Source organism: Oryctolagus cuniculus, chromosome 10 (genome assembly GCF_051225735.1).
Source record: "Oryctolagus cuniculus isolate XC-2025 breed Fujian yellow rabbit chromosome 10, ASM5122573v1, whole genome shotgun sequence".
Taxonomy (NCBI): Eukaryota; Metazoa; Chordata; class Mammalia; order Lagomorpha; family Leporidae; genus Oryctolagus; species Oryctolagus cuniculus.
In genome coordinates, this window is record NC_142876.1 from 113,916,061 (window position 1) to 113,928,649 (window position 12,589).

At 50.2% G+C, this 12,589-nt stretch overlaps 1 protein-coding gene across 2 annotated transcripts in view; it reads left to right on the plus strand.

Annotated features, from left to right (window-relative positions):
- Positions 1-1,432: 1,432 nt before the first annotated feature.
- The window catches only part of LOC138846706 (uncharacterized), a 480,670-nt gene continuing 469,513 nt past the window's right edge, over positions 1,433-12,589 (plus strand). The window contains exon 1 of one of the 2 annotated variants that reach the window (XM_089306584.1): positions 1,433-1,541. The gene's annotated coding sequence lies outside the window, so the exon portion shown is untranslated. Of the gene's footprint in view, positions 1,542-8,044; positions 8,254-12,589 lie in introns of those variants that run through there. The other variant, XM_089306585.1, reaches the window with a different exon arrangement.

The following is a 12,589-nucleotide window of genomic DNA, read 5'->3' on the forward strand; positions in this document are numbered from 1 at the left end:
AGGAACCCAAGCACTTGGGCCTTCCCCTGCTGCTTCTCCTGCACATAGCAGGAAACTGAACGCAAATGCAGACGGACACCCCATGCAGGGGCTCCAGCCACTGCGCTGGCACATCGCCTGCCCGTGTTCTCCACCTCCTTTCAGGCCTGGGACCTTCCACGTCTCACCTGTCGACAGGCGTGTTGGCCTGCCAGGTATGTAGCCTGCTTCCTCGCCACCCCCCCCCCCCCAGCACCAGGTGAACACCATGCTCCCCATCAGCAGCTTCCTGCCTGACTCGCAGGCGCACACCTGTCCTTTCCCAAGGTCCTCCTGGGGGGACGTCAAGCACACACCTGTGGGGCCTGTAGAATCAAGCTTTTTTTTTTTTCCTTGCATTTTTATTTTTTTAAAGGTTTACTTGAAAGTCAGTTATCGAGAGAGTCGAGCTTATTTTTTAAAACTAGAGGCTTACCTGAACATCTTGCTCCCCCAAGCACAGAACCTAACAATTCCCATGCTCTCTCTAATCTGGTCTTCTACTATTTTGTTGGTTGCCCCAATCAATTAACACATTTCCACATAGAGCTTAAGAAACCTTGTGCCCACCCCCACCCCCCACTGAAATATTAAGGAATTCAGCTGTAAAAGCTTCCTGGCCCAGGATTTGGGGGGGGTGTCGAGGTTTCTTTCATTTTTTAAAAAAATATTATTTATTTATTTATTTGAGTGCTAGTTAGAGAGAGAGGGAAAGACAGAGAGAAAGGTCTTCCATCAGCTGGTTCACTCCCCAGATGGCCAGAGCTGGGCCAATCAGAAGCCAGGAGCTTCTTCTGGGTGCAGGGACAGAGCCTTCCAAGTGAGAACTCTGGTGGCTGCTTCAGTCACAGGAGCTGCAGACCCCGGCCCACTCAGAGGACGGGGTCGTGCAAACTCCGCTAAGACAAGCAAGCCCCGCACAGAGACCTGGGGAGCGCGGCCCGCTGGACGCTGGGGGTGGACAGCTCAGCAGGCCCCGCGCGCTCCCGGCGGGGAGGCCAGCCCAGGTCCCCAAGCCCCCGGGCGCCCCGCGGCCCAGGAAGCGAGCCGCGCGCCCAGCACCGCGGGGCCCCACGCCCCTCCCCGCCGCACGGCGGCGCTGCGCAAGGCCGGCCGTTGTCCGGGGCCGTTGGGCGCCCACGTGGCTTCTGGACGCCTCGAGGCCGGCGCGGGGGCGGGCGCCATTACGAGAGGCCGGGGGCGCGGGGTGGAGCCGACGAGGAGCCCAGAGCGCGCCCGCGGCGGCGGCGTCGGGTGGGAAGACGAGGCGCGGCACTGGGGGGCGTGGCGGCCGGGCCTGCAGGCGGGGGCGCGTCCAGGGCAGGAAGCTGGAGTCCCCGTGGAGCTGGTGGGCGCGGCCCCCGCAGAGGCCTGAGGCGTCCGGCGCGAAGGCAGGGGCCGCCCCCGGGGCGACGGGAGGGGCCGCGCGGCTCGCCACGCCCGCCACGCCCGCCGCCGGGCGCGTCGTCCAGGGCAAGCGGGCCAGAGGCGCGGCGAAGATGCTCCAGGTCCTGGTGCTGCAGGTGAGCGAGCGGCCCGCGCACGGACGGTCGGGCCCGGGTCGCTGCAGGCGGGAGGCTGGAGTGCGGGTGGGGGTCGCTTCAGAAGGGGGCGCGTGCGCTGTTCCCGAGGACCCCGGAGGGCAGTTGCTGCGAGCTGTCTTGCACTAGGTGTGCATTCGTGACTCGGGCACGTTGGCAGGTGTGTCGGTGCCCCGCACACCCCAGCCCACGTCCGCCCTAGGTTAGGGCCCTCGCGGGGAACCGTGGACCTGGCTCCCGCCCTTCCCCCGCCGCCCTCGGGGCTCGGCTTCCGGGACCCCCCCCCCCCCCCCGCCGCCCTCTCCTCACGCGGGTGTCCTGGTCCCCGGGGCGGGCATGGGCCTCCACCTTGGAGACTTGAGGTGCCGGAGGGCTCCCGAGGAAGCCGGAGGGGAGGCGCTGGAGGAGGGAGTTTACAAACCGGAGCCAGGGTGTGGGATGGGGAGGGGCGCCGCGAAGGAGGGGGATGGGTGGTGTCTGTGTTCTGTGGATTCACCCGACCAGAGCGTCACACACCCCCGAAGCCGCTGACTCCTTGCAAGGAGGCCTGGCTCTCAGACTTTTCAATCTGTTTTATTTATTTCACAGAGTTAGAGACAGTGAGAGAGACAGACAGACGGACAGAAAGGTCTTCCTTCCTTTTGTTCACTCCACAAATGGCCGCCATGGCCAGCGTGCTGCGCCGATCAGAAACCAGTAGCCAGGTGCTTCCTCGTGGTCTCCCATGCGGGTGCAGGGCCCAAGCACTTGGGCCATCCTCCACTGCCCTCCCGGGCCACAGCAGAGAGCTAGACTAGAAGAGGAGCAACTGGGACTAGAACCCGGCGCCCATATGGTTCGCTGGCGCCCCAGGCAGAGGATGAACCAAGTGAGCCATGGGGTCGGCCTCGGCTCTCAGACTTTGAAGGGATTTCAGGTCTCCCTGGGAGGCTCCTCTGCATTAGTCAATGTTCTCCATCAGTCCTAAATATGTTAGTCCCAATTCCTTCCTGTGAAAGGGCTCTCACCCATCCTGCCACGTGCACGCCCGTGGGTGCAGGACTTGGGCAAGAAGTGCTGGGCTCGTGCCCTCCTGCTTGGGAACCCGTCTGTGTGTTGGGCCCTGGAACCTGCTTATGTCTGCCCTCAGCTCTGCCCGGCCTCCACTTATGACTCTGACCTGGCTCACCCTTGGAGCAAATCTTCTGTCCCTTATAGGAGTATGTGCCCCAGTGAGGTCCAGGTTCCGGCTGTCCTGATCCAGATTGATGTGGCATTTCCATGGATACGGTGCCCCCTTCCACCCTGTGCCCATCAACAGGTGATGGGGTACCCTCAGGGTGGTGTGCATGGAGGATGGGAAATTATTTAGCTTTCACATTAGTTAGTTTGGAGGTGTCCTCTTACACGTGAGGATGTCATATGAAGTGAGGTGAGCCAAGCAGAAAGGCCCACGTGCTGTATGATTCTGTGGGCGAGTTGAATGGCAGCTGCCAGAGGTTGGGTTTGTGCGTACAGGGCAGAGATTCAGTTTTGCAAGGTGAGGAATTCTGGAGATGGCTAGTGCTCATGGTTGCACAACAGTGCCAGTCTACGTAATGCTACTGAACTGTACACTTAAAATTGCCCAAAAGGATGAATTTTATCTGCAGTTTGCCACGACTTTTTAAAAAGATTTACTTATTTGAAGAACAGAATGACAGAGACCAACAGAGAGGGAGGTCTTCCATCCACTGTTTCATTCCTCAAATGGCCGCAACAGCCAGATCTGGCAGAGTCTGAAGCCAGGAACCAGGAACTCCATCCGGGCCTATCATGTGGGTGGCAGGGGACCAAGCACTGGGACCCCGAGGCACATTCCCAGGGAGCTGGATCAGAAGTGGAACAGGCGGGACTCGAACTGGTTCTTGGTGGTCATGAGACAGGAACCTGGCAGAGAAGAGAAGCAGCGACCCAGAAGACAGCGGCCTCCCTGAGTGACGCAGACACAGGCGAGAGCTGTACCTGGAGAGCCGCATCACCAGGAGCCCTGTAGCAGGGCAGCTGTGCTGTTCCTGAAGAGTCCGGCCTGCAGGAGACTCTGCCACATCTGGCGGGGCCGAGACCTCTCCTGGCTAAGGAGGGCAGAGAAGAGCTGTTGGCTGCCAGGAATGGGAGGAGGGGCTCGCACGCCCCAGCTGGTTAGGTGCCGCGTGTGATGTCTGCATCGCACCTCAGGGTGCCTGTTCAGATCTGACCGCTCAGCTTCTGGTCCAGCTTCCCGTGTGCTCACATGGGAAGGCAGCGTATGATGGCCCAAGTACTTTGACCCCTGCCCCTGTGTAGGAGGTCAGAGTGGAGTTCCTTCCCTCCTCCCAGACTTGGCTGTTGTGGGCATTTGGGGAGTGAACCAGCAGATGGAAGAGCTCTCTCCCCATCCCCCACCTTGCTCTTGCTGTCCATCTCTCTCTGTCACTCTGCTTTTCAAATACATAAGTACACACAGCAAATATGAGGAAAGCATCCCGGGCCACACACGTCTGTGTTTGAAATCTGGGAGGCCGTAGCACCCTGATGGCTGGGCACGTGGCCTTGGAGAGTGGCAGAAAGCAGTAGTCCTCGGCCTTCCCTGGGAAGCTCCTGGAGGAACTGGCAACTAGAACTGTGTGTGCTGCTGTCTGCAAAAACTGGGCCTGGCTTGCATTTTACAGGTTTTAGAAGCAGATTTTTTTTTTTAATGAAACATTCTAGCAGCCTCAACATTTAACATTAAAAAATTTATTTATGTATTTTCATTGGGAAAACAGATCAGCAGAGTTCTTCCATCTGCTGGTTTACTCCAGAATGCCCACAGCAGCCAGGGCTGGGCCAGGCCAAAGCTGGGAGCCTAGAGCTCAGTCCTGGTCTCCCACGTGGGTGACAGCGCCACAGTGCTCGAGCCATCATCTGCTGCCTGACCAGTAGGCACGTTGGCAGGAAGCTGGATTGGTGGTTGTGTGGCCTTGATGTGAACCAGGTACTCTGAGTGTGCCAAGCCGTGAGCTGACTGCTGCCCCAAACGCCCACCCCTAAGAATGCTTTGTAAACGTCTTTCCTAAATTACTCTTTGGAAAATTTTCAAACACAAAACAGCATCATGAATGCCTGTGTGTACTACACCCACACTAACTGGTTGGTAACGCTTTGCTGCGTTTGCACTTCAGAAATATGTGTATGTAAAAATTACTTTTTCTTTTTTGGTTGAGCCATTTGAGAATGAGTCTAGAACTCAGAGCACTTAAGTGATATTTCTAGGAACAAAGCCTTCCTCTTATAGAACTATAATGTAATCATCACACTTGAGAAATTTAATGTTGGTGCAACTCTGTTACCTGATACACAGTCTGTACTCCCTTTGTCCTGATAAGGTCTACTGTAGCTTGTTTTTTCTGATAAAGAACCCAGAACTACACATGCATTTAATTGTCATGGCCTTGTAGAGTTCATTCAGGCAAGACATTGGTCTATCTTTGATGATACTGAAATTTCTGAAGAATAAGGGCAGTCACTTTGCAAAGTATTCCTCAATAATTATAACTATATTAATATATTTAGGTTAGACACTTTTAGTAAAAATGCTACATAAGATATGCCACGTCAGAGGACAAGATGTTTTAAAAAAAAAATTTGATGCTGGGGCCAGCATTGTGGTATAGCAAGGTAAGCTACCACCTGTGATGTCAGGACCCCATATGGGCACCTGTTCAAATCTCATCTGCTCCACTTAAGATCTAGCTCCCTGCTAATGTGCCTGGGAAAGCAACAGAAGATGACACAAGTGCTTGGGCCTCTGCCACCATGTGGGAGACCCAGATGAAGCTCTTGGCTTCAGCCTGGTCTAGCCCTGGTCATTGCAACCATTTGGGGAGTGAATTGGTGGGTGGAAGATCTCTCTCTGCCCCCCTCTCTGCCTCCCTCCCTCTCTAACTCTGCGTTTGAAATAAATAAGTAAATCTTTTTTAAAAATTCAGATTAATTTAAAAATTTTAACTTTTTATTAGAAAATACATTGGAGATGCAGAGAAGTGTGGAAAATAGTATCAATATTGGGACACCCACCAAACTCTTATCTATTTGAAAGGTAGAGACACAAGGAGAGACAGAGCTCTCCCAAACCTTTGTTCACACCCCAGATGCCCACAGTAGCCAAGGCGGGGCCAGGCCAAAGCTTGGAGCTGGGAACTCACCCTGAGTCCCCCACACTGAGGACAGGGACCCAGTCACTCAAGCCGTGGTCAAGAGGCCTCCTAGAGTGTGCACTGATTAGCAGCAAGCTGGAATCTGCATCAGAACGTGCACGGAAACCTAAGCACTCCCATGTGGAATGCAGACCCTGCCTGAGGATTCACTGCTATGACAAAAGCCCACCCCTGTTTTTTAATTGATGTATAATTTATTTACAGAAAAATTCATTCCTTTTTGTGTAGAATTCTGTATTTTGAAAAATGCATAGCATCGTGTAATCACCCACCCCCACAGTCAAAATGCAGAAGAATTTCCTCACTTCCCCATATTCCCATGATGAAGCTCCTTTGTAGCTGTATCTTTCTCTACCTGTAATGCTTTATAAAGAAAAGATTGTTTTCTGCTGCTATTAGTTTTTCCTTTTCTAGAATGTCATAGAAATGGGTGCGTGCAGAATCCCAGAGCAGTAGTGGCCTTTCACTGTGGCTTCTTCAAAGACGGCACATTGGATACTGCTTTGTGTTGCTGCGTAGGGTCAGTGGCAGAGTAGTATTCCGTGGTGTGCACACACAGCAGTTTATACTCACAGGCCACTTGAGTTGTTTCAGTTTAGGGAGATGATGAACAGCATTGCTATCATCTTTGCCTACAGGTAGTTGTATGGACTCGAGTTCATTTCATTTGGGAGAATAACAAGGATGGAATTACTTGTGTTTTAACTTTATGAGAAACCGATGGACTGTGTTCCAATATAACTGCCTTTTTGCATTCCTGTCAAAAATGTCTGAGTTCCCTTTTTCTCTCTCACTGTCTAACTTTGCCTGTCTAATAAAAAGGTGGGGGGGGGGGAGGCGGTTCTGTGGCTCACTTGGTTAATCCTCCGCCTGCGGCGCCGGCATCCCATGTGGGCTCTGGGTTCTAGTCCCGGTTGCTCCTCTTGCAGTCCAGCTCTCTGCTGTGGCCCGGGAAGGCAGTGGAGGATGGCCCAAGTGCTTGGGCCCTGCACCCCATGGGAGACCAGGAGGAAGCACCTGGCTCCTGGCTTCGGGTTTGCCCAGTGTGCCGGCCATAGCAGCCATTTGGGGGGTGAACCAACGGAAGGAAGACCTTTCCGTCTGTCTCTCTCTCTCTCACTAACTCTAATAAAAAAAAAAAGTCTGAGTTCTATTTGCTCTTCATCCGTATATACAATTAGTATTGTCAGGTTTTTTGTTTGTTTTTTTAAAGATTGATGATTTCGACAGGCAGAGTTAGAGATCTTCCATCTGCTGGTTCACTCTTTTTTTTTTTTTTTTTTTTTTTTTACAGAGTGGACAGTGAGAGAGAGACAGAGAGAAAGGTCTTCCTTTGCCGTTGGTTCACCCTCCAATGGCTGCTGCTCCCGGTGCACTGCGGCCGGTGCATCACGCTGATCTGATGGCAGGAGCCAGGCGCTTCTCCTGGTCTCCCATGGGGTGCAGGGCCCAAGCACTTGGGCCATCCTCCACTGCATTCCCAAGCCACAGCAGAGAGCTGGCCTGGAAGTGGGGCAACCGGGACAGAATCCGGCGCCCCAACTTGGACTAGAACTCGGTGTGCCGGCGCCACAAGACGGAGGATTAGCCTATTGAGCCGCAGCACCAGCCTTGGTTCACTCTTGAATTGGCTGCAAAGGTGGGAGCTGGGCCAGGCCGAAGCCAGGAGCCCCGACTCCATCTGGGTCTCTTTTGTGGGTGCAGGGGCTCAAGCACTTGGGCCATCCTCCACTGCTGTCCCAGGCAATTACATTACAGGGAGCTGGATTGGAAGTAGAGCAGCTGTGACTGGAACCCACGCCCTTATGGGATGCAGGGGTTGCAGCAGCTTTACCGGCTAGGCCTTAGCGCCAGTTTATAAATTGTAGCCATTCTAGTAGGTGGGCAATGGTATCTCATTGTGGTACTAATTTGCATTTCCTTGTCACCAGCTTGTTTGCCATCTTTGGTGAGGTATATGTTAAGATTTGTACATTCTTCTAATAATTATGAACTCCTTAAAGTTCTTTATATATTACAAAGTTCTTTGTTAGATGTATGATGTGTGAATACTTCCTCCCAGTTTCCTTTCTCTTATGTTTTTCAAGGAGCAGAAGGTTTTAATTTGGATGGACTTTAATTTATCAGTCTTTGCTTCTATGAATTACACTTTTGGTAATGTTATCTTTGTCTAATTTAGCCACAAATGTTGCCTCCTATTCTTTTAGGAGTTTCACATTTAGCTATGTGATCCATCTGACTTAATTTTTTGTTTGGGGTCAGGAATGGATGGAGGTTTTGTTTTATTTGCATGTGGGTATCTAATTGCTGCAGGACCATTTGTTGAAAAGACTATACTATGTACATTGCATTCCTGTGTACCTTTATCAAACAGGAGCTGACCGTGTTCACGTGTGTCCCTTTGTGTGTGTGTGTCCTATGGAGCTCAGCACCTGTGCTTTCTCCAGCGCCACCCTCGCCTGATGGCTGTAGTCTCATAGCTGAGACTGGGACTTGAGGTCGGATAGTGAGTCCTCCAGTTGTGTTCTTCTTTCTCATGATTATTTAGGCTGTTTGAATTCCTTTGATTTTATTTAACCAAAGATTTATTTTTATTTATTTGAAAGTGAGAGTTACAGAGAGAGGTAGAGCCAGAGAGAGAGGTCTTCCCTCTGCTGGTTCACTCCCCAAATGACTGCAATGCCTAGAGCTTATCTGATCTGAAGCCAGGAGCTTCTTCCAGGTCTCCCACGCAGGTGCTGGGCCCCAAGGACTTGGGCCATCTTCTGCTGCTTTCCCAGGCCATAGCAGAGAGCTGGATCAGAAGTGGAGCAGCCAGGACTCAAACTGATGCCTATATGGTTTGCCATTGCTGCAGGCTGTGGCTTTAACCCGCTGTGCCACAGCACCAGTCCCTAATTCCTTTGTCTTTCCAAGGAGGATCTCATTATTAGCATGCTGATTTGTAACCACCCCTTCCCTGCAAAAATTAACCAGTAAAACCTGTTGGAATTGCGTTGTGTTTCTAGAGCACTTCAGGGGAAAACAGCCGTTTCTTAATTACGGCCCCCACAGGTGCTAGGGGGGTTCCCACCCCCAGCACTGCGCAGCATCGCATGAACGGCCTCCATTACTGTCAGCCACCCTTCAAGGCGCATAGCCCATGGTGCTGAGGGTCCAGTTGGGCCCTCCGCTGAGGTGGATGGACAACCCCTGCCCCAAGGGTGACCTTTTTTGTTTGATCAGTAATTGTTTTTATGATCTTGTCCTCATCACCTATTTGTATACAAAAGTTGCTTAAAATTTTAAAACCAATCTAAAGAGACAAAAACTAAAGGATCGCTGCATTTATTTTATTGGGCAGCTGTTTCCTCAAGCTCCGGCCCTGGGTAAATCAGTCCTCTTCCGGAGTTTCTCTGCAGCCACTGGCCCTGCTGGTCTCTTTAGGGCTGACCCTCCTGTTTGAGAGGCTCAGCTTGTATGGTATTGCTGGATTTGAGCTGCACTCCAGTGTCAGCCCACCTGCCTGTCTGTTGTGGTGGGTCCAGGGAGCTATCTTGTGGACTTTGACTGTAGTAGGGGTGGATGGAACAAGGGTCTGTTTATTTCTAAGGGTTTGTTTTATCTGGTTGAAGGCTTTTTTATTTGATTTAAAGATTTTATTTATTTGAGAGGTACAGTTAGGCAGTGAGAGGGAGAGACAGAGAGAAAGGTATTCCTTCTGTTGTTTCACTCCCCAATTTGCCACAATGGCCAGAGCTAAGCTGATCCGAAGCCAGGAGCCAGGAGCTTCTTCCCGGTCTCCCACGCGGGTGCAGGGGCCCAAGGGCTTGGGCCATCTTCTATTGCTTTCCCAGGCCATAGCAGAGAGCTGGATCGGAAGTGGAGCAGCTGGGACTCGAACCAGCGCCCATCTGGGATGCCAGCAGTTCAGGCCAGGGTGTTAACCCGCTGCACCATAGCGCCAGCCCCGAGAAGGCTTTTTTACAATAGAGGACTTTTCCCCACTTTGTGGCTTTCTAAGTCTGGAATTTGCAGGTCTAACAAGCAAATTAGATACAACAGGATCTAAAACAAAAAGATTGAATCGTTATTAGAGTACCTAAGAAATGTGTTCTCTAAACCAGGAGCAGGTTTTCTCACAGAGAGAGGCATGTAGGCCTGGCCAGGTACGTATGAGGCCCGACCTCTCTCTGTCTTTACATGGGATAGTGGAAGAGACATCATAAGAAAGGTGTGAACCTCTTGAGGGAAGACGCCCTGTTGACTCCATTACCTAGGCGGCCTGGGAGAAAAGCTGGCTTGAACAGGAGGTTAGTACAGAAGAGGCGGCACTTCTGAAAGGAAGATTGCAGTCCTGCCTGTCCTGACCCGAGGCCTTGCCCTCAATGGCAGTAGTTATCTTGGAAGCTGGCAGAGTAAAGGGCTCTTTGAGCTTGGAGCCAGTAGGATCTGTGGTTCTAACCTGGGATCCCTTCAGCCCCAAGGCAATTCCATTCACTCAGCTCTTGACAAAATTTGGTAGAGGCTGGCTTTTTTCAGGATGGCTGTTTGCCCCATCTCCTGGCTTTCCAAATTGAAGCCTGATGCCATTTGGGATGGACTGGCCTCACTGGGTCTTTTTGATGGCAGAACACTGTGTAAAGTAGCTATTAGTTGGCTTGACAGCTATCTTTACATTCCTCCTGCTAAAGCAGACCACAGAGGCATCCTCTAGGATGTCAGTTAAGGGGTTGTTGCGTTCTGTCCTTAATCTTTGGTGGCTGAGCTAGAAGTCTGTAGTCACAGGCATGTTTTGACAGTTTTTTTTTTTTGAAACAATGCAATGCCCATGAGGAGAGCTATGTTCTTTAAGTAAGATCAAAACATGAAGATGGTTTCACTAATTTGTCTATAAATTTTGTTATTAATTTGCCAAGAACAACTTTAACTTGGACTTTAGAGGGAGCAATGAGCACTATATTATACCTCTAACTATATTGTTTTTAGATAAATAGTATACCTTTATGGTTGCAAATACCTAACACAAGTGCAACTTGTTTGACCAGCAGACCCAAATGCAAACATGTCAATAACTTAAAAAAATTTTTTTTTTTTTAGTTTTTCTTTACCAACAAATTGAGAACAGCCTATTTATCATATTTATTTAAGTCAGGTGCACCAGAAAGGTAATTTGTGTTAATTTAGCAGTTTTTAATAATTTTTATATAGACACACAATCTGCACATAAGTATCTGGCTCCTGCCATCGGATCAGCCCGGTGCGCCGGCTGCAGCGGCCATTGGAGGGTGAACCAACGGCAAAAAGGAAGACCTTTCTCTCTGTCTCTCTCTCTCACTGTCCACTCTGCCTGTTGGAAGAAAAAAAAAGAAAAGAAAAGACAAAAAAAAAAAATTAATGGGGCTGGCTCTGGTGCAACAGGTTAACACCCTGGCCTGAAGCGCCGACATCTCATATGGGCGCTGGCTCCTGGCTTCAGATTGGCACAGCTCCGGCCATTGCGGCCAATTGGAGAGTGAACCAGCAGATGGAAGACCTCTCTAACTCTGACTTTCAAATAAAGAAATCTTAAGAGTGTTAATTTTTTTTATCTATGACGTCAGTAACCACCTGAGGCTCTTGACATGAGCTGCATAGGTTAAGGAAGCCTTTTGAGTCCACAACTCTCAGTATTTGGACAAGGCCATAAGCAAAGTGGAAGTTCTCTCCTCCCTTTAGAGAAAAGTACATCCTCTTTTGATGGCTGCTGCTTTCCACTGGGGCCTCACGGAGATCCTTCATGTAGAACATTTTTTGCCACAGTGTCTTAGCTTTCTATGCTTGACATGTAAAACAAGTCCATATTTAAACAGACTTTTAAAACTTTGAAACTTTTAGAACTCAGCTGTTTTTAAACAAGTAGAACTTAATGAGACAAGGATTATCTCAGTAGGATACAAAAAGACTATTTCCCCAAATATCTATTAACACTTATGTATTTCATCAACCTCATTGCTTTTACAGAGGATCAGATTTTAACCTTACGTCAAAAAAAAAAAAAAAAACAGATTGATATTTAGCAACTACACAGATTGTTAGGGTTGGAATAGCTGGGGTTCTGGCCTTTTGTACCCCTCCCCTGCCGCCACGGGATGAGAGAACTGACATCAATGGAGACAGGTCACTTCATTAAGGCAAAGAGGGAGAAGCATCCTGTTCTAGAAAAGTCTGGTCTGGAGTGCACTTCGGGCTGGGGTTTTACCTGGTTAAGGAGGGAGTTTGCCACTGTCGCTGTGGGGGAGGGAGAAGACTTTGCAGCTGGTGGAAAGTGGAACTAGGGGGCTCTGGGAAGCCTTGGGAACTTTCCTCAAATCTAATTAGAAAGCTGCCCTGTGCAGCTCATCTATTTAATTAGTTGTTTTGCAAGGAGTCTGGGGGAGGTTGCACCTGGTTCCCCAACCAGAGGAGGTTGCACTGGTTGTCAGAAGGAAGGGAGGAAATGGGGAGGGGGTGGGCTGAGGACAGAAGGAATGGGGAAGGGGCCATGAGCCCTTTACAGATGACTTAAGATACTGGCATTGTATCATACTTTGTCTGAATTAATGTCAGAACTACATTTATATGGAATTTTATTTTTTATAAAACTGGAAATCAGTTTTATCAACCTGAGATCTGTTAAATGGCCATTTTTCATTTAGTCACCTGCTGTCTGGCAAGGGTTAACATCATTGCAGAACCTGTAATGGTTGCATAGAAGCCAATAGGGATTACAGTTGAAGCCTTCATAGGTAAGCAGATGACAGCCACATTTCATTCCCAGGACAGATTTCTCTTTCTTCTTTGGACCTTGGGAAAGCCTCTAGCACAACTTCAATG